The sequence below is a fragment of the Ovis canadensis genome, chromosome 10 (genome assembly GCF_042477335.2).
Source record: "Ovis canadensis isolate MfBH-ARS-UI-01 breed Bighorn chromosome 10, ARS-UI_OviCan_v2, whole genome shotgun sequence".
Classification (NCBI taxonomy): Eukaryota; Metazoa; Chordata; class Mammalia; order Artiodactyla; family Bovidae; genus Ovis; species Ovis canadensis.
In genome coordinates, this window is record NC_091254.1 from 47,252,510 (window position 1) to 47,275,105 (window position 22,596).

Sequence of the window (22,596 nt, forward strand, 5' to 3'; positions counted from 1 at the left end):
CTATTTGGAACCAGTCTGTTGTTCCATGTCCAGTTCCAACTGTTGCTTCCTGACCTGCATACAGATTTCTCAAGAGGCAGGTCAGGTGGTCTGGTATTCCCACCTCTTTCAGAATTTTCCACAGTTTACTGTGATCCACACAGTCAAAGGCTTTGGCGTAGTCAATAAAGCAGAAATAGATGTTTCTCTGCCTGCACTGCAGGCAGATTCTTTACCAACTGGGCTACAAACATACCCTTAGGATGTAACATTTACTGTTTCTGCAACGGGGGAGAAGGAAGGACAACAGATCAAAAAGTTGTGGTCAACTCAAACCTCTCTGGGTTTACATTTATTCAGCTTTCCTAAAATGTGGCTTAACTCATTACTGTTCATATCCCCAGCACTTCAGAACTTCTGGGAACTTAAATTTAAATAAAACTTGCTGAATCTTATATATTTTAGTACTTTCTTATATATTTTAGTACTTGAGATATATCAAATTTCACTCAATTCAGGAAAAGAAATCATATTCCATCCATCCAGATAAGGAAGGGTTTCTCATCTCACCAACAAACCAATGCTTGTAAAACAAATATAATCTTTTAAAAAAAAATCTGAAATTACCAGAAATAATTTGAGGCTGACGCTAGAATTACGGAACAGAAAAAAGTCAACAAGGTGCCGAAATGTATTATATGAAATCCAACACTTCAGAAATAATATTTCAAAGCTAACTAGACCTACAAACTCATATGAATCTAATGCTTGGCTGCTTTTATACAAAGCCCATTTGAAAGGGATTCCATTCACTGAGGTTTTTTGAGATGTTCCTAATAGAAACAGAAACTGCACATATTTTTAAAATACATTATGCTATAGCACTTCTGAGGGGGGAAAAAACATGAAAGCCAACTTTTGGACACATTCATATTAATAAGAATCTATCCTAATAACTGCTCTAAAAGGAAAAACTGAAGAGGTTATTTTCAAGTGCCTTGAAAATTCTGGAAACCCAAAAATACACAATAAGAAGTGACTGGAAATACATGCATCTCTAATTTTCAACAGCTAAGGCTTCCGAAAGGCAGTCAATCCAGAAATCATGTTTTTCGGGCAAGATTCAGTTTCATTTTCCTCTGGGCTCATTCATTTGCTTCTGATGACCATGCATAATCAGTGGGCATGCTAACTGTTAGAAGGGCGTCTCCTGCTGGAAAGGGTCATCACAAGAATGTGCTCAGTTGTGTCTGACTCTGTACGACCCCATGGACTGCAGCCCGCCAGGCTCCTCTGTCCATGGGATTTTCCAGGTAAGAATACTGGAGTGGGTTGCTATGCCCTCCTCCAGGGGATTTTCCCGACCCAGGGACTGAACCCAAGTCTTCTGCATTGCAGGCAGATTCTTTACCGCTGAGCCACTGGGGAAGCTCCTCACAAGAGTACACACCATCTCTAAAGATTATAGTGAGGGATGGATGCAGGATGACCAGGATGCAAACAGTCACGTTTTTCTTTTTTTCATTTCCCCCAAAAGTTCAGAGACAAAAGAAAAACAGTAAAATAGGCAAGGTGATAATATATATGAGATTCTGTTATATCTGGAAAACAAACGAAAATACAAATGTTCCCACATAAAGAAGAACTATTATTTTCAACCTATTTCCTATCTTTCGTATTTTGATTTAATGTTTGTCTGGAATCCACGAAACATTAAAATACTTGAATTTTACTTGCCTATTTCCAAAATTACTCAATAAAAGGGACGCAAAAAATTATAATTAAATAATTTACTTATAATGGATCATCACCATCTTTCTCCTTCTCTAGCTTGCATATTTTATTTACTTTTGTGTTTTAATCTAGTTCTCTCATCTTTCTGTACAACAGTTTCACAGTAAAAAGACAGTCCCAGACAACTGTCATTCTAAAATTCTATAGTCTAAAACACATTCATAGATCATTTTTCAACAGTTTTGAAGTTAAGTTCCACCTAGCTGGTAGAAGATTAACAAAACCGATACACCTTTAGACCGCCCATGAAACAAGGAGAGGAATCACAAATTGGTAAAGTCAGGAAGGAAGGAACAGACATTGATCACTACTAAGGATTACAAGGGACTTCTCTGAAGAAGCTTCTGCCACTAAACTAGACAATTTAGATGAAAAGGGAAATTCCTAGAAACATATAAATCAACAAAACTTACTTAGAAAAGCTGAATAAATGGACAGCAAGTTAAGAGACTGAATTAGTAATTAAAAATCTTCCCACAGAGAAAAGCTCAGGTCGAAATGACTTCACAGGTGAATATCTAAAAAGAAATAAATACCAATCTTTCACAAATTCTGCTACAAGAACAAACACTTCCTAATTCATTCTATGAACCAGTTTTATGCTGACACCAAAGCCAGACAAAGTACCACAAGGTAACTATACCCCTCATGAATTAGATGCAAAAACCCTCAACAAAATATTAACAAATCAAATCTAGAAACATATAAAGAGTTACATACCATGAACAAATTGGACTTATCCCAGGAATGCAAAGTTAGCTTAACCCCACAAAATCAATTAGCACAACACGTCATATTAATACAGAGAAGGCAATGGTACCCCACTCCAGTACTCTTGCCTGGAAGATCCCATGGATGGAGGAGCCTGGTAGGCTGCAGTCCATGGGGTCGCTAAGAGTCGGACACGACTAAGCGACTTCACTTTCACTTTTCACTTTCATGCATTAGAGAAGGAAATGGCAACCCACTCCAGTGTCCTTGCCTGGAGAATCCCAGGGATGGGGGAGCCTGGTGGGCTGCCATCTCTGGGGTCGCACAGAGTCGGACACGACTGAAGTGACTTAGCAGCAGCAGTCAATTTCATGACTAGAGCATGTCATGATCCTATATGTAGAAAGTCCCAGGGAATCCACAGTGACATTGCTAAAACCAAAAGACAGGTTCTACAAAGTCACAGGACACAAACCAGCACAAAGCAACCGTGGCGCCATGAAACCAGCAGACGACTGCTTCCTGGCCAGAAAGCAATGACAAACCTAGACAGTGTGTTGAAAAGCAGAGACATTATTCTGCCAACAAAGGTCCATATAGTCAAAGCTATGGTCTTCCCAGTGGTTGTGAGAATCGGACTGTATAAAAGGCAGAACACCAAAGAATTGATGACTTTGAACTGTGGTGCTGGAGAAGACTCCTGAAAGTCCCTTGGACTGCAAGAAGATCAAACCAGTCAATCTTAAGAGAGATCAACCCTGAATATTCACTGAAAGGACTGATGCTAAAGCTGAAGTTTCAGTATTTTGGTCATCTGATGTGAACAGACGACTCACTGGAAAAGTCCCAGATGTTGGGAAAGATTAAGGGCAAACGGAGAAGAGGGTATCAGAGGATGAGATGGCTGGAAGGCATCATCCATGCAATGAACATGAACTTGGGCAAACTCCAGGAGATGGTGAGGGACAGGGAGGCCTGGCATGCTGCAGTCCATGGGGTCGCAAAGAATTGGACACGACTGGGTGACTGAACAACAACAAGGTGAAAACAAAGGTCCTTTTTAATTACATTAAAAACATTTAAAACAGACTTCCTTTTCTTTTTCTACTTAAATGTTTAAAACTTTTTTTCTTGGAAATATTTCACATCTACAAAAAGGTTCACAGCCCCCTAAACCTACAACTTGTACAGAATTACCATGAAGTAGACAAACTCGGGTCATTCACAGAGATCATGAAGCAGGGCACTGCCAGCACCCTCAGATGTGCCCTCTATGCCTGCTCAGGTGTTAATCCGTTCTCCTTCCCAAAGGGAATCACTTCCCTAACTAACACCTCTTTTTAATTTTATTTAAGTGAAATCTCGCAGTTATGAATTCTGCTGTTTAGCATCTTCTGCCCAACATTAAATGTATGAGATTATCATTGTTATTGCATGCAACATAACGTTTTCCATTTCTATCACGGAACAATATGTGAATTCACCACGATTTACTCAGTCACTCTACCGCTGATGAACATCTAGGCTGTTTCCAAATGGGCTATTACAGTAATGCTGCTGCAAACACCACCATACCTGCATCCTGGTAGGCTCAAGCATTTCTGCTGGATGTATGCACACCTAGAACAGAGATTCTAGCTCACACGGTACGTGGATAGTCAGCTTTAGTAAATAACGCCTGACGATTCTCCATATTTGTGACAGTTTGCACACCCATGGGTCAGGGATACTGGTGCCTGCTGCCCCACTGCTCTGCACACTACAGGCCTCTGTCTGGCCTTTTCCACGTGAGCCAAGCTGACGACTCTACGGTGGCATCTCAGGATTATTTCTATCTGTGCTTCCTGATTCCTAATGAACTTAAGCTTCTTTTCATGTGGTCACTGGCCATCTGTATGGCCATACCTGTACATCTGTAAAATACTTATTCAAATCTCTTACCCATTTTTCTTTCGGATCACACATCAATTCTCAAAAAGACCATACTTTCCAAACTTTCCGTATGTCATACAATCAAATGTCTACACATTTCTGGTTCAGTTTCAGGGCTTTCTATGCAGTTTCATTAATCTGTTTGCCTACGCTTGTGCCAATATTGCGCTGTCTAGAATATATGACTTTGTAAACTCTTGATATCAGATAAGTCCTGCCGCCTGTTCTTATTCAAGGGTGTCTTGAAATTCTTTGCTCTCTACATTTGCATAAATCCTAGAAACACATAAACACATAGCCAGTTTCCACACCCCCAGATTTTTTCAGGCTATGGACCAGAGTTGAAAGGAACCACATCAATTTAGGGAGAATGGACATCTCTGTAATACTGGTCTTTCATTCCACGAACATAGTATATTCCTTCTTTACTTACCTGTTCCTTGAATTTTCTAAATATTTTATGGTTTTCTACATAAAGGTATTGCAAATTACTTGCAAGTTCTACTCCTGTATATTCAGATACTTACTGTTATTATAAACAGTACCTTTATTAACTCCATTTCTAATTGTTTATGGCCACAGAGAATCTAGCAAGCGGGCTAAACACACATCTTAAGTCTAATAGCTTACACATAATCTTTTGGATGTTTATACATACAAAATAGTTTTGCCTGCATGTACTAAATTTTCTCCTCTTCCAACTCTTGTATCTTTCATTTCTTTTTCTTATTTTACTGCACTGGCAAGAACCTACAACATAATGCTGAATAAATGTGATAAGAACAAGCATCTGTATCTCATTTCCAATTTCAGAAGGTCACTTTTTATTATTTCGCCACCAATAGGACATCTGCTGCACATTTTCTTACAGATACTCTTCCTAGTTTGCTTGAAAGTTTTTCATCACAAATAGATACTAAATTTAGTGTGTCCTGCATCTAATGGTGATTGTCTAGCTTTTTTTCCTTCATTAACATGGTGATATACACTGGATTCTGAATGCTAAACCAACACTGTATTCTAAAATAAACACAAATAGCACATGATATATTGTCCTTTTATAGTGACAGATCTAACTATTATTTTTTAGGATTTAGCAAGCATGTTCATGAATGAGACTGCCCTTTGATTTTTTTTCCTTGTAATATCCTTGACAATATTAGATATTAAAATTATGCTGGCCTGGCAGGTCTTCCAGGCTCAGAGGATTTTTGTCTACCTAATTCCAAATCTCCCCATTCTCCCTCCAAACCATCCATAAGAAGAGTGAAAAAAATCCACCTATGACCATGCCTTCCAGCATTAATAGAGAAGGAAGAATACAACGGCCTTCAAATTACTTGTAAGTAGAGGAATAAACTGAATTCCAACAGAGCTTCCAACACACACCACCTCAAGCCAAGGTGCTTCTCCTGTTGAGTCACTGACATCTTGCATTATTCAAATAAGTCCATCGCATCTAAAACAACGACCTGGGAGGCTCGAATGCCACTGACAGTACAGGTATTGTTATTTTAATTTCCGATCTTCACAGAGTTTTTATTCTCATTATTTATAACAGCTTTATTATTATGAGTATCTCGTATAAGTTAATTCAAGCCTTTATGTAATGGGATAACAAGAGAGATACGCCCCCACTGTTTCTGTCCAATAAAATCAAGTATCCCAATAAGTATTTGGAGAGAGTACACATTCCATTTAAACAAAACTGTACTTGGAATTTTCACGTATACACAGTGGATCTAAGTTATTTCTGTGTCCAAAAAAAAAGAAAAAAAATGCTGAGTAAATATTAAAATACAGGGCAATATCATTTGTTTCAAATGAAATTTGACAATCATTAGCAACCAAATAGCTGAAGAAATAAAGCCACAAACTTCCAAACTGTGTAGCAGGAAATAGTGGCCACAGATGTGGCTTAAAAGAAATTCTCTTCTAAACCCTTTAATGCCTAATCCCTAATACAATTCTTTCAAATGATGCCTTAAGGTTTTGTCAGGTCCATAATTTTTTTTTTGGAGGAACAGAATGTCCAGGATGTTCCTGGACATCCTGGAAATGGAAGAAGTTTTTAACTAACCTATGTGATTGCAATGGACAAACAGTGCAGAAGATATGCATTTTTAATTAGGCTCAGGTAGGGACTTCACTAAGGTTGACAAGCCTGTAACCATTCAAAATTACAATGCCAATTTGTATAAAGAAGTAATGTTTTAATAATCTTCCTCCCTGGGATATCTCAAAGAACAATTTCCACTTCAGTCAAACCTTTGGAAACAAAGCTGTTTGCCGTGTGTAATTGAAATCCGAAGACAGGTGACTGGGGAGTTTGGGGGATTCTGTGTATTGCTGTTTTTTAAATCAATAATCAAGGTCGTTAATTCTAAAGGGTGTACAAAAATGGGAGACAAATCCTATGGAAAACCAAGAACGAAGATATGTTCTAAATCTACAGGTTGGTTATATAACAAATTAGTTTTCTATTACTATTGAAATAGATGAATGTCTTATATTAGAAAATTACAATCATGGCACCAAAATAAAGACGTTACTTTGCAGGACTGGAAGGTGACTCTATGGCTCCCTTTCCAGGCTACGGACAGCCGCTCACAGGACGAGACCAATAGGAGCACATGCTGCTTCGTCTCCCTCCTTGCAACTTCCTGGTTAATGCCATCCCACTTTGGACTGGACGCTTGGCTCTCTGTTTAGGCACTATTCCTTCCAGGCACCACAAGGAGTAATGTAAATCCCTGAGCCTCTCCAGAAGCATTCATTCTAGCCTGAGGAAAGAGTTACAATGTCAGGCCAAAGCGGAAATCTGCCCAGGTAATTCCCTAACCCAGCACTACATAAAGGAACAGGTGAAAACCAAAAACCACTGTGTCATATACAATTTTGAGACGCTGAAAGAAAATAAGTGTGATGCGTGCAGGACAAAATGACTCCAATCAAGTTTTTAAATTACACAGTAGGGGTAGTGCTCTGCTTAGGTCATGAATCAAAACTTATGACATTCAGTCAATGAAAAAATGTTTGTTGAGGCTCTTCTATGTGCAAGGAATACACTATTTCATTCATTTAGTGGATAAAATATGGCCACATGGGCTCTGGTTCACAGTCAATCACATCCATACCTTTACACTGCCAACAGAATTTCACTGAACTGTTGACAAGCACAAAGCGGGGACCGGCACTCAGGGAGAGGATGGTAGGAGATGAACTAAAATGGAACTGTTGCCATAGATAATAAAATCTTTGGATTGGGACTTCCGTCGTGGTCCAGTGGCAAAGACTCCGTGCTCCCAATGCAGCGGGCCTAGGTTCAAGCCCTGGTCAGGGAACTAGATCCCATATGCCACAACTAAAGACTCCACCTGCCACAACAAATATCAAAGACCCTACATGCTGCAACTAAGACCCAGGACGGCCAAAATAATAAAAATAAATATTAAAAAAAAAAAACTTTGGATAGTACTGGAACACAACTTTTAATGTCCAATACTGTCAGAAGTACTCAGAGACCAAAGGTCAAGTTGGCTGGTGAAAGACAAATGAGTGTTACCCCTTTGAGCTAAGGCTATGAGCTATCGAGGTCTTTACCTGAGGGCATCTGACCAAGCCAGACACATCTACCAAGACAGGCACCACCTGTCCGGTTCCTGCCCATCAGGAGTTTATAGATGATGAATGAAACAATTAACCCTCTGCCTCACCTCTCCGGCTTTAGAGGACAGGAGTTTGGCTGCATCAATCCTGTCACCACCAGTAACTATCATGATACATGGCAGGCACCCAAACACAAGGGGACCTCCTGAATAGAACCAGAAAGCAAAGACTAAAAGAAAGAAATTAAAATAAAACACTGAAAAGGTTCAAGAATATGGAACACAACTGAAAACATCTTGACATCAATTTCAAGACCATTGTTCCAGAAGATCAGAGGACACCCCAACAACAGGCATAAGAGGGGGAAAAAAATCTCATTTGTAAAAAGTTTGAGAAATGATCCCAGATGCTGAGCTCAGAATCAAGGCTCAGAGGCTCTAGCAGACCTGAAAAAGTGAGAAAATACCCTGGGGTGTTTGGGATATTTAAAATTTTTTAAAAATAAAAAGTCAACAGAGGTGAAGAAGAGCTAACCTCGGAGACAAGAGGCATGGTCCAGGGAAAAAAACAGATCAGGGTGACTCCAAAGATCCGGAGTGAAATCTGAGTATGGGGAATATTCTAATCCAAGGACATCTATTAAGTTAAGGGGGAGGGGCTCTGATCGGAAATAAACAAGACTGGCCTTGAGGTCAGTGGGCAGGGAAGCACCGCCAGGAAAGGGCAGCCAGAGAGAGGACGTCACAATGTGACCCTCCGAGGACACCAGGACCCGGGAAAATGACAAGGCTGTGCACACAAATACCCACCCTTAGAAGAACCACCTGCTGCAGGAAAAGCGTGCCTTAAGAGGAAAACAGCATCTTAAGAAGACTGCTTTTAACAAGAGAAACTTCTGACAGTATTGGACCTTAAAAGTTGTGCTACAGTGCAATCCAAAGTTTTTTTTTTTAATATTTACTTTTATTTATTTATTTTGGCTGCGCCGGGTCTTAGTTGCAGCATGTAGGGTCTTTGATCTCTGTTGTGGCAGGCATAGTCTTTAGATGCGGTATGTGGGTTCTAGTTCCTCAACCACGAATTAAACCTGAGGCCCTGCACTGGGAGCACAGAGTCTTAGCCACTGGACCAGCACAGAAGTCCCAATCCAAAGATTTTACTATCTACTGCAACAGTTCCACTTTAGTTCATTTCATAACAACCCTCTCCCTGAGTGCTGGTCCCCGTTTTGTACTTGTCACAAAACACAAAACTCACCCTGCATTAGGGTTCCTCTCTAAGCGAAGGCCCTTCTCTCACCTTCAAAATCTAGCCTTCCCTGACTGGCTGCACCCCCTTAGCTCCATCACCCCCCAATCCACAGCAGTGAGGCTCCCTTGAGATGCCTCCTGCCAAAGTCAGTAATTACATCCTAGGGCTAAATCCAACAGAAACCTTGAAACCACCATCCAACGGCATGTCTGTCTAGCACCTTCTGCCCCTTGGTCCTTCAATATGCTCAAAGCCCTCCAGTGAAAAAGAAGTAACTGCCCCCCTTCGCCTACCCTCCCTCCATCACCCTTCAGCACCACACCCTGGCCCCCGCTTACAAGGAAGCCCACTCACAACCAGCGGTCTCGCTCCTGTTCCCGTCCCTGTGCCACCACGAGCATCACCTCTGTGATGACCTGGCTGCTATCATCCCCCCTGAATGACGCTGCACTGTATCATGGTTTCCCAGACACCACACATGTCCCCAACTCCCATTCTTTCAGTCTCGACGTGGCAGCCTGCCTTTTAAATACGAGAACCCCAGAGAGTCCATTCTCCTCACTTCTCTTCTCACTCTACACATGCTTCCTGAAAAACCCGATCTACTCCACAGCCTCCGCTGTTAACAAAGGCAGAGGTTCCAGAACTTTCTCTGCTCACTGCACCCTCTTGACTGCAACCAGAAAATGGCCATGGAGTAATGAAACCTTTAGCTACATGTAAGTAACAAGTATCTACTAGCAACTTAGTACCCATTTGAAAACAGTGCACTTCTATTGAGAGAAAATGGGTATTTTACTTCACTGTTAAATAACCCATGAACAGCCCACGTGCCTGTGTGGAACAGCTCACAATTTCTCACACCTGGAGTCAGACTGGATATCACTCCCCCAACACCTTCCCTAGCAAGCAGGGAAGTCACAGCTTTGCAAAGACACCATCAGAAGGAATTTGGTAGAAACCCTGGTGGAAGCTGTCCCTGGGTGCTCAGGGAGGACAGGTGTTTGCACTGCTGAGGGTCCTTCAACAGTTTAATCCCCACAGTCTCCCTGCGAGTTCACTGTGGCAAGCAGTTTGGGAGCCAGTGCTGAGAATTCTCGAGTGTGTGTCTCCTAGTCCAGACACCTCCCAATATCCGGATCCCAGTGCAGCCACTGACCGATGCGCCCTGCAGGCACCTTGAAATTGACAAGGTCAGCATCTTCCCCCAAGGGAATGGTTGCTATTGCCTGACCTGGTGTCTAGGGACAGCAGAGACCCACCAACCAACACCCTGCATGGCCCTGTCCCCTCCCTCTCCCAACACACACACCACCTCGTCCTACTCCTCAACCGCCCCTCCCTCCAGCCTTGCCCCGCTGCCCGTTCTCCAAGGACACACCTGACCATGGAGAAGGGAACAGGACAGGACCAGGGCGCCAGTAAGAGGAGGAGAGGAGACTGCAGACTTTCCACCCCACTGATCTCTAGAGTGATGTTACATTTATTATGCAATATGCATTATTTATGCCCTGCTGGTCTACGATATTCCAGTTTTACCTACCTAAAATGAGTTGGGGGTAAAGAACCAGCCCTGAAGAGGAATGCAGAGGTCCAAATGCCAAGAGGATTTGGAAAAACCAGGTGCTGAGAAACAAGGATGGAAAAGAGAAGCTGAGCATTTGCGGTCTGTCCAGCCATGTGGAGGCGCTCCCAAGAAAATATAAGGAATGACAGTCACCTATGCCTGGAAAACACAATCTCAAATAGCTATCCTTCCGAGACAGTTCTGGGCACTCTGAAAGATCAGCAGCAGTGGCCCAGGAGCTCAGATAACTCTGAACACTTGAACAGGCAACTGTTTCAATCAAAATGTTCCAATAACCAAAAAGTTCCTTGTCACATGCAGGTCCCCACAGGAAGAAGGGTAAAGCCCACCTACAAGGACACACTTGTAGAAGAGGGATGCGCACACTTAAGAGGAGGGATGTGCACACTTAAGAGGAGGGATGTGCTAATGCTGGCAGGACTGCTCAGCAAAGTGTGTTTTTCTACCTTTATATTCAGAATTTGTAAAAATAGTGTAGAACATCAATGACTATTTGGTCAATAAATCTGAGACAGACAGAGAAAGCGATGCTACAATGCAACTTCAGGTCAGCAACCAGAAGGGCAGGAACAATTTTTATAAGTAGATAGTTCTAGAACAAGCTTTTCACTGTGGTAAGAAAACAGAGACTACAGGTCAGATGGTAACTACATAAAGCCAACCAAACTCTCCAACCTAGTGAGCTCGAAACGTCTGAAAAGACACAACTCTCATGAATATAAATTAAGAAGGTCTTTAAAAATGAAGAAAAATGAGTCTGACTGTGGCTGCTCTTAGAAAGGAGCCCAGACACACAATGAGAACTGCCTATGGGAAAGACCAGGCCGGCTTCCTTTTGTTTAACCTCTCCAGCAGATAAAAAGAACTAGCTTTCAAGAATCTCCGCATTGTTTCACGGCTAGAAAAGGAAAGTTGGGTGAAGCAGATACAAAAAGAAGCAACCAACCTTCAACGGAATTTGCCCTAGAGGCAAAAGAAATGTATGTCAATTATAACACTTTGAACCTAATTTCGATAAAGAAGCAGACATTTTAAACTTTTGGGAAACCTCATTTTTTTTTTTAAGATGCAAAACACTTCTAATGGCTGGCTCCTCCCCTTAAAAAAATGTGGATTCCAGTTCTTAAGTTAGTATCTCCTGCCCCACGAGACACTTGATTTGAAGCACTTCAAAAGCTAAAACAGACCTTTTAAAGTGTCAGCTTTTAAAAACTTAGTAATTATTGCTAGTAGTGACTGGGTATTTAAAATTCACCCCCAAATGAGAAAGAATTCCTATTCCGCCCAATAGCAGCTAAGAAATGAGATGTTCCATTCATCCCTTAAGCCCACGGCTGAGTTTCTTAATAATTAAGAACTCTGCTCTCCACCAGGGAACTCTCCCTTGCAGAGACTGAACCAAGAAGAAATCGCCATTGCCCGTGAGCCGGCACACCGAGAGAGGCAAAGGCTTTCCCCCCCGGCCGAAGCCCCGGGCCCCGCCGGGAGAGTCTCCCCGGAGGACGCATCCCTGCCCAGCGACCCCGCAGCCCCGCGGCCCCGCAGCGCGCCGCTCGTGGGCTGCCGACCCCTTCCCGGAGCCCAGCCCGAAGGCCAAGGCCGGGACCCTGACCTCGGGTTCCCGCAGCACCGGGGGAGGGCCGAGCCGAGCGGAGAGGGCCGGACCGCGGGCGGCGGGCACGCGGGGACGGGGCCAAGGTGCGGCGAGGGCGCGCGCAGCCCGGAGGGACGCGAGGTCCCCGGGCGCTGGGCAGCCCCGCGCTCCTGTGTGCGGCGCGGGCCGAGGCCCGGGCGCCCGCCCTGCGGCCGGGAGGCGCGTACCGGGGCCAAGGGCCGCAGAGCGACCGCGGGAAGTCGGCGGGGAGGATGCGCCGGGCCGCACTGGGCCCCGCCGATCGCCCAGGCGCCCGGGAGATGCAGCAAGTTCACTTGGCCGCGGGGCTGCGGGGGCCCGCCTCCGCCCGGCCCGGAGCCGGCAGGGATCGAGGCCGGGGACAGACAGCCGGCCGCAGCGCGCACTCACCGGTCCGCGCCCCCAGCTCCATGGTCCCGCCGCCGCCGCCCCGCACCTCCCGCACCGCCCCGCACCGCCCCGCGCGCAGCGGCGCCGGCGACGCCGCCTCCGGCCCGGCCACGGCCGCGGCCACGCCCCCTCCCGGCGGGGGGCCCGGCGGAGTGGGGTGGGGCCCAGCGCCGGCTCCACCAACCAGAGCCCGCTCACCGGCCGCGGCTCTTGAATTGGCGGGCGCTTCGGCCAATGGGGGTGCGGCAGGAGCGCGGCGTGTCTGCGCCGAGGGGAGGGGCATTGCGGAGGAGGTGGTTCTCAGCCTTGGTCCTCCGCCCCGAGCTTGGGGATGAGGCTCTGACCTGAGTCCCTCCCCCCGTGGGGTGGACAGGTGAGGACGCTTCGGGCAGAGTTTAGTGTGGGGGCCGCGCATCCTTTCCGCTTATGATGGGCGCACTGCAGTCCCTTCGGGTGTCCTCCCCTACCCGAACCTTGTCGGGCTTGGAGGGATCTTGGAGACAGAGATGCATGTACCTGCGTGCTGCAGAGTTGAGGGCTGGCCGCCCTGAGAGGATTAGAGCCGTGCCCGCGGTTGGTCTTATGCCCTTCTCAAATCCTTTACCGGCCTCCCTGCAGAGCCTTCTCATCTCCCTCTGCAGATGTTTTCCCTTCTTATTCCCCCAACTCCAGTCTCCCTCTTTCCAAATGTGAGAGAATCCACAATATCTATTAAACGCGGGGTACTCAGCCAAGCCCCCTGGCAGTGGGACTTAATGACTTAGGGGTAAACCTAAGGAAAGGAAAGGAAAGAAGAGGGGAGGGAAAGGGAGGAAAGAAAGACAAAAAGAGAGAGAGAGAGAGAGCCAATTATGTTCTCCCAGGCCTTGAAGGATGTGTGGATCATAACAAACAGTGGAAAACTCTTAAAGAGATGGGAATATCAGACCATCTTACCTGCCTCCTGAGAAACCTGTATGCCGGTCAAGAAGCAATAGTTAAAACCTTGTATGGAACAACTGACTCAGAAAGGAGTATGATGGACTGTTTATTGTCACCCTGTATTTTAACTTATGCACTGAGCACATCATGAGAAATGCAGGGCTGGATGAGTTAAAAGATGGAATCAAGCTCGCAGGGAGAGAGAGCAACAACTTCAGATATATGGATGATACCACTCTAATGGCAGAAAGTGAAAGGAACTAAAGAACCTCTTGATGAGGGTGAAGGAAACTGAAAAAGGAGGCTTAAAACTAAATATTAAAAAAACTAAGATCGTAGCATCTGGCCCCATCATTTCATGGCAAATAAAAGGGGGAAAGGTGGAAGCAGTGACAGATTTCCTCTGCTTGGGCTCTAAAACCACAACCACTGCGGATGGTGGCTGCAGCCATGAAATTAGAAGACGATTGCTTCTTGGCAGGAAAGCTATGACAAACCTAGACAGTGTGTTAAAAAGCAAAGACATCACTTTGCCGACAAAAGTCCCTATAGTCAAGGCTATGGTCTTTCAGGTAGTCACATACAGCTGTGAGAGCTGGACCATAAAGAAGGCAGAGCGCCAAAGAATTGATGCTTTTGAACTGTGGTGCTGGAGAAGACTCTTGAGAGTCCCTGGATAGCAAGGAGATCAAACCAGTCAATTTTAAAAGAAATCAACCCTGAATACTCATCGTTAAGGGGAACTTCAGCTGAAGCTCAAGCTCCAATACTTGGGCCACCTGATGCAAAGAGCTGACTCATTGGAAAAGACCCTGATGCTGGGGAAGATTGAAGGCAGGAGGAGAACAGGGCGACAGAGGATGGGATGGTTGGATGGCAGTACCAATGCAATGGACGTGAACTTGGGCAAAATCCAGGAGATGGTAGGGGACAGGGTGGCCTGGGAGAAGGAAATGACAACTCACTCCAGTATTCTTGCCTGGAGAATCCTGTGGATGGAGGAGCCTGGTGGGCTGCTGTCCATGAAGTCTCACAGAGTCAGACACAACTGAAGCGACTTGGCAGGCATGCATGCATTCGAGAAGGAAATGGCAACCCACTCCAGTATTCTTGCCTGGAGAATCCCAGGGACAGAGAAGCCTGGTGCACTGCCATCTATGGGATCGCACAGAGTCGGACACGACTGAAGCGACTTAGCAGCAGCAGCAGCAGCAGCAGGGAAGCCTGGCGTGCCTACAGCCCATGGGGTTGCAAAGACCCAGACATGACCTGGCAACTGAACAACAGCTTTATTCTTTTGATTTACCAGTAAGATCACTAAATCCCAAGCTCAAATCCCAGTAAAGAGTTCTAGAAAAACTAACTCAGGTTGTCTTTACAGACATGTGGTAACTACCCACATCTCATCTTGCTGGTAACAGCAACTACATGCTAGGAAAAATGCATAATAGTTGATAACAATTTTAGCAATGTTTGCAGCACTGGAAATGCAGAAGAAAAAGCATGCACCCCTCTTTATGTGTAATCTATTAACCTACATTACTTCCAAAGGAAGGGTTTTTGAAGCTCCGTTTTAAGGTGACGTATATTTAGTTTCCATATCATGGCAACATGAAATATTCTGGTCATTCATAAGGTAAACAGGATATTAGTGAATTATCACAGTGCTCTGTATTTGAAGTATTAATACCCAAGTGATAAATTTCTACTCAATTCAAAGCTGAATTGGCATTCAAGTTAAAATGTTTTTTCTTCATTCTGTCTTCACTTACACAGGGGAGTAGCTTCCATGTCTATATTTAGGTCATTGATTTAGAATTCAAAAACATGAAGGCATAGATTACCCAGAGTGTGTTTTCAGGGCTGCTAATCGCATTTGCCTTTCTCCTCCTGGCTTCAGTGACCACCCCCCACCACCGTATATAAAGTGCTGCTACACTTAATTTACACCTTCTATTAGCCCTTAATTGTCGAAGAATTGATGCTTTTGAACTGTGGTGTTGGAGAAGACTCTTGAGAGTCCCTTGGACTGTAAGGAGATCCAACCAGTCCATTCTGAAGGGATCAACCCTGGGATTTCTTTGGAAGGAATGATGCTAAAGCTGAAACTCCAGTACTTTGGCCACCTCATGCGAAGAGTTGAGTCATTGGAAAAGACTCTGATGCTGGGAGGGATTAGGGGCAGGAGAAAAAGGGGACGACAGAGGATGAGATGGCTGGATGGCATCACTGACTCGATGGATGTGAGTCTGAGTGAACTCCGGGAGTTGGTGATGGACAGGGAGGCCTGGTGTGCTGTGATTCATGGGGTTGCAAAGAGTCGGACATGACTGAGCGACTGAACTGAACTGAACTGATATGCTCAGGGTTGTCTCCTAGAAGTTGGCCTGATCTCAAATTAGATGGTAAATCCCATGAGGGAAAGGCACTTACTTTCTACTCCTGTTTCCTCACTGAATAATGTCTAGAGCAGTGCTGGAACATTCAGTAAATATAACCCTACCCTAGTGCTGTGTCCATAATGCAGAAAATTTTCTTCCAATATAGTACTTCAGATAAAATTGCTCAGAGCACTTTCAGTAAGGAGCTAATGCCTCACACTTAACAGAGCTTGAAAAATGTTGCCAAATCAGGAGTCAATCGGTTGCCTGTAACAGAAACTTGAGTCAAGTGTGTAAGAGGGAGAGGGGAGAGGGAGTGTTTCTTAACCACGTAGTAGCAAGTCTGGAGTCAGCCTGGGGCTTCTGCCTCAGCTCCAGGGGGTCAGTAAGTGTCAGCCTCCTTCTCCCCTTTGTCTCTGCTGTCCTTGACACGTGACTCTGTCTTCGTCTCACATGTGCCTGCTCCCCTCTGGACGTTGTCTCTTACTCAGGAAAATGGTAGGGGGACGAGCAAAGGACGCAAGAGCAAAGAGATGACTGCCAACTGAATCTTCCCCTTAACGATCTTTCTGGGAGGTCCCAACCACCACCTTCTGCCTGCTTCTGATTGGCCAGACGTGTCTCACTGACCACCCCTGGATGCCAAAGAATCTAAAATGCTAAGTAATGTGAGCCCCGGGCCTTGTCTGCACCAGTGTTAGGGCTCTGATAGTGAGGGAAAAGGCTAATGTAGTTTCTGCCATGGTTACCCAGTCTCTTCCCTCACTCTTCTTATTTATTCATGAGATGACCCACTTTTCGAAAAAAGTCATTCAAATCTCAGTAAGAAAACAAACAGCCCAGTGTAACAGTGAGCAAAAGGTCTGAAGAGACTCCTCATCAAAAGAGAGAGGGCAATATTCATTACATGTCAGAGACCTGTAAGCTAAACAGTGAAATACTACAGCATACCCTCTAGAATGGCTAAAATCCAAAAAACTAATAATACCAAACCCGGAAAGGATGCAGAGCACCTGGAACGCTCATTCCCTGCTGGTGGGAATGCAGAATGGTGAAGCTGTCTTGGAAGACAGCATGGTAATTTTCCACAAAGCTAAGGACAGAGGTGCCTGGTAGGCTACAGTCCACGGGGTCGCAAAGAGTCGGACACGACTGAGTGACTTCACTCACTCACTCAAGCAAAGTCTGACCGCATGATCCAGCATTTGAGCCCCTTGGTATTTACCTAGATGAGTTGAAACAAAGAACCTGCATCCACACGTTTGTTTACATTCACCAAACACTGGAAACAACCAAGATGTCCTTCTGTAGGTTAATGGATAAACAAACTGGTACATCCAGACAATGGGATGCTTTCAATGATAAAAAAGAAATGAGCTTTCAAGCCATGAAAAGATGCAGACAAATCTGAAATACATACAGTATTGCTAAATGAGAGAAGCCAGGCTATATACTGTATGATTCCAACTATATGACATTCTGGGAAAGGCAAAACTATAGAGACAGTAAAAAAGATGAGTGGTTGCCAGGGGTTAGGAGGAAGATGGGATGTATAGGCAGAACACAGGAGTTTTAGGATAGTGAGACTGCTCTGTATATTATAGTTTGGTAGACACATCATTATATATATATATATATATATGTCAAAAGTCTATAGAATGTACAACCCAATGTATAACACAAAAGTGAAATATCCTGTAAACCACACACTTTAATTAATAAAAATCTACCAGTATTGGTTCATTCATTGTAGCCATACTAAAAGATATTAGTAGTAGTAGAAATCATGTGAGGGGGTCGGGTGGGGAGGGGTCGGGTGGTGGATGTCTGGCCCTCTATCTACGGTCCTCTATGTACTGCCGCCCAGTTATCATGGGAATCTAAAACTGTGCTAAAGAATAAAGTCTATTAATCATTAAAAAAAAAGGGAACCATAGTTAATATAACGATGTCAACATAATGAAGCTATCATAATAAAAAGAAAAAATTTGCTTTGAAGGAGTCACCTTTGTTTTATTTATGGACTTTGAATGCATTCACAGACAAATTCTATTGCCCTTCAACTACTGCTAAATCTTAAAAAATGCTTCACATATAGTTTTTTGTTTCTTTAGATTTAGTTCTGGGTAAAAGATTCACCAATTGTCTGCCCACTGCCACATTTCTTTTTCAGTCTTTATCAGTCTCTCTCTCCCTCGCTGAACCGCCTCCCATTTTATCTATCTCTGTCTATCTCTGTCTCTCTCTCAGCACACGTGATTTTTCTTCCGTTCAACCACCGAAAGTGAATTGCAGACACCCAGACACTCTACCCTTAATACTTCAGCATGTATCTCCAGGAACAAAAACATCTTGATTGTTCTACAAGATGGGCTCATGGAGACTAGGCACCACTAACTACTCAAGACTTCATCATTTCCTTTTTTTTCCCCTGTAAATATTTGTCCAACCGGATATACAGTGCCCTTATCCTGAGGGACTGAAATGCTGCTGAAGCAGTAAAATTAAGTTTGGGAGCACTGGAGGTGATGATAAAGCATTGTGCTGAAGAGAATCCTGGTGATGTGAGGCGATCAGCCGTTCATGTTCCATGAAACGATGTGTGTGGAGCACGTGGTGCAGCCAGGGCTGTGCCCACCAGTGAGCCGAATACACGCTGCCCAGTGTTATTATCAGGACAGCCGAACAAGCTCTCAAGTATATTCCTAATGAGATCCTCCCAGCTATATTCTTCAAAGTTTTTGAAATGTGCCATCTTCGTTTCTCTTTACCCTTGCTGGTCAAATTCTTGGATAAATTCCCAAAGTTAAAATGTAGGCAGTTTTAGTGTCCTCTTTACTTTGAATCAGATGAATCTGAGAGTGATAACACCGTGATTTTGTGAGACTCTTTATAAATGAGATACTTGCTTGGTGATGTGCTTAAGTTCTCTTTATGATTATTAAGTCCTTAGTGAAAAAACAATTGTCATTCTTTTTACTTAAGAGTATGTCATCTTACATAAAAATTACAAACTGTTTTGCATTAGGAAGTGAGTTCAGTCTCTCTTTGTGCAAAGCCAAGGAATGAGAGTGGTTACTAATTAAAAGAACATGATTAGAATATGTAAGAAATCAAATTAGAAGAGCACAATAATTGTCAACACTTTTGACATGTTCATCTGTCCTTGTTCTCAGAATGAAGTGTAATAATGACTATAAATACCTCAGTTCTCAAGAGTTAATGTAGCTCCATACATAAATTTTTATAAACATGCTTCACTTACGCTAGCTTTCTGTTGAAGGATAGTATCTATTTTTATCTTGACACTATAGTGAGATAAATACACACATCTACGTGCCCATATCTCACAAGAATAAAATCTACCCTCAGAAAAATGAAGCGCTTTATCTTACATTGGAATATTAGCTCAATTATCTTGTGAGAACAGGGCGGTATATTGATATCAACCTTATTTTCAAGTGAGGGGAATTACGTACGGTGATAATAACTAACATGTATTGACAATTCATTATTTGCAGTGTGATGTGCTTGTTATCCTTAACATTTATAACATCTTGTTCAGTACATGGAATTATGTCCATTTTACAGATGGACATGGAGAAATTATGTTATTTACCTGGGGTGATATTTTAGTGCTAAAGCTGTTTTTCCATCATGTAAGAATTGAATCGCCAGTCTATGTCAGGCGTAGGATACAGCATGCTTGGGGCTGGTGCATGGGGATGACCCACAGAGATGTTATGGGGAGGGAGGTGGGAGGGGGGTTCATGTTTGGGAACACATGTAAGAATTAAAGATTTTTAAATTAAAAATAAAAGAAAGAAAAAAAAATAAAATAAAGCTGTTTTTCCAGTGAACCAGGACAATGGTGAACATTGCCACGTGCACACACTCTTCCAAGACCACATCCAGTACTTCTGCCATCTGTCCCCTGCCCTTCTTTCCAAGTGCCACTATGTAAGCTGAGGTCACTGCCACCGCCTTCTGTAGTGTGATGGAAGTATTTCTAATACTGGTCCCCTGGCTTCAGTCCCTTTCTGTCTTCACACAATTTTGTGAGTGGTTTTTAAAATTCCTATGAATCTGATTGTATCTCTTCACTGCTCGCAAACCTTCTGAGGCGCCAACTGTCTACAAGATTAAGTCAAATCATTTTCTGGCTCCAACTGGTTTTCCTAAAGCATCCTGCACTCGCCCGCATGCCTGGGCTGTCTGATACCTGTGGTGCCCTTCCCTTCTGCCCCTGGGAAGCTCGCCTTTCACAGGCAGCTCGATGTCACCCTCTCTGGATCCTTCTGGCACTTATTCACCACCTCTGTGCTCACCTGTGTACCCCTTCACCTTCCTTTCCTCCTGCAGCTACTTCACTGGCCCCCACCAGACAGGGAATCCCTAGAGGGCAGCAGCTCATTCTTATCTGTCTTGAATCCCAGGCCCCTCCACCTGCTAGGCATTGAACTAATGCTTGTTGAATGGATTTCATGACAGCAGAGGAGTAACTCACATCCTAGAGATCCACGGAGCACTTAAGGGCAGAGGGCTCCGAGGCAATGGGCTTAGACATTTCCATGGTGAGTGGGTGGAAAGCAGGCTTCCATCCCCCACGAAGGCCACGAAGCTGACGGCAGTGAAGCAGGGAGGGTGAAGGTGTCTGGGTGGTGGTCAGCCTGGCCACGCATGGCCTGGGGCTCCCGCCTGCTCCAGTGCTGCCCCAGCCCCATGGCCCTGGTCACCTTCTCCTGACCCTCGTCTGCTAGCCTCACAGTCTGACAATGCTGCAGAGAAAGCACGTGGATCTGAAGTTACCTGGCTGCCAAATGCGTTCCCGAAAGAGAAGCATGGGCCATAACTAGAAGCCATTTGTTGTGGGCTCACTCTGGGCCCTGAAGCCTGCAGAGGCAGCAGGGATGGGCTGCAAAGGGTGTGAGGTCCGGAATTAACCACTTGGGACCTGCACTCCTGAACCCCATTCACTTAGGGCAGTAACCATGTTTCTGAGCCCGTTGCCTCATATAAAATGTGCATAACAGTGGTTGTACCGGCTTCCCTGGTGGTCCAGTGGTTAAGAATCTGCCTTGCAAGGCAAAGGACTCTGGTTTGATCCCTGGTCCAGGAAGATCCCACAAGCCAAGGGGCAACTGAGCCTATGCACCATGGTTACTGAGCCTGTGCTGTACTCTGGAGCCCCAGCTAGTGAAGCCCATGCATGCTAGAGTCTGTGCTCTGCACCAAGAGAAGCCCGTGCAATGAGAAGCCCACACACCTCAACAAAAGAGTAGCCCCAGATCTCTGCAACTAGAGAAAGCACACACTCAGTGCAACCAAAAATGAATAACTTAAAAAAATGATTGTACCCTAGGTATACATATGTCCCCTCCCTCTTGAACCTGCCTCCCCTATGTATACTCACAGCTGACTCAAGAAAACTTAAAGCATAAAATAAAAATAAATTTTAAAAAAGTGGTTGTACCCTTGCCAGTGTTCAGGAAATGTTAATTATTCCTCTTCTCCACCCTCTCTATATCCAGACGACACTCGATATATCAGCTCTATTCCCTTCGCCACCTGAAGGAATCCTGTCTTAAGTCAGTATTTTACAAACAACACAAAAGAGTTACTTGGAAATGCCTGAACCAAACCTATGATGTGGACTCAAGTTAATGGCAAGTATTTAAACAAGCAGGAAGTAGGGTACAGGATGGACCTGGGTATTGCAATAAGGAGGTGGGTTTTTTTTTTCTTTCTTTTATCAACCCTGTAGTTGATATTGCTGAGGGTACAGGCTGGTCCAATTAGACTCATAGGGAATGTGTTAATCCCTAGCTGGGATGGGTGCTTCTTTTATTAATAGATCCACGTGCACCATATTTTCGTATCATCACAAAAACTGAAGAGCGCTTGTTTCAAATTCAGTTATTAAACGACAGTCTTCATTTTACTGCTCAGGTTATTACTGTGCCTAATTTGCTCCTGAAACAAGTTTACAGCTCTCTCGTGCGCTGCAGACTGCACAGTGACCAGCTAGAGCTGCTGGGGCCATTTCCGAATCTGTGAGGTCGAGTTAAATAAGACATTGGGTCCTTAACAGGAAGTAACTGGCTCCCAGGTGGATGCTACCTGAGGGACGTGCCTTCATTTCCAGACGCTCCCTTTGACCATCAGAGCTGGGAGTTTTGCCAGTTCACCATTGCAAACCCATTTATATGTGTGTTATGATGCAATGGCTTTTCCTATAAAATTTGAGGGCTTCCTTGGTGGCTCAGATGGTAAAGAATCTGCCTGCAATGCAGGAGACCCAAAAGATCTTAACAGATTTGGGTGTTTTAAAAAATATATTTTTCCTTAGAAAAGCCCTTGAAGGTAAGATATTTGACAGATGGGGCATGGGAGGCTCAAGGAAGTTA

General features: G+C 44.3%; 1 protein-coding gene across 4 annotated transcripts in view; it reads right to left on the reverse strand.

Annotated features, from left to right (window-relative positions):
* The window catches only part of WASF3 (WASP family member 3), a 74,738-nt gene extending 61,714 nt beyond the window's left edge, over positions 1-13,024 (reverse strand). For all 4 annotated transcript variants that reach the window (XM_069602259.1, XM_069602254.1, XM_069602260.1 and 1 more), the window contains exon 1: positions 12,888-13,024. The gene's annotated coding sequence lies outside the window, so the exon portion shown is untranslated. The remainder of the gene's footprint in view (positions 1-12,887) is intronic.
* Positions 13,025-22,596: the final 9,572 nt, after the last annotated feature.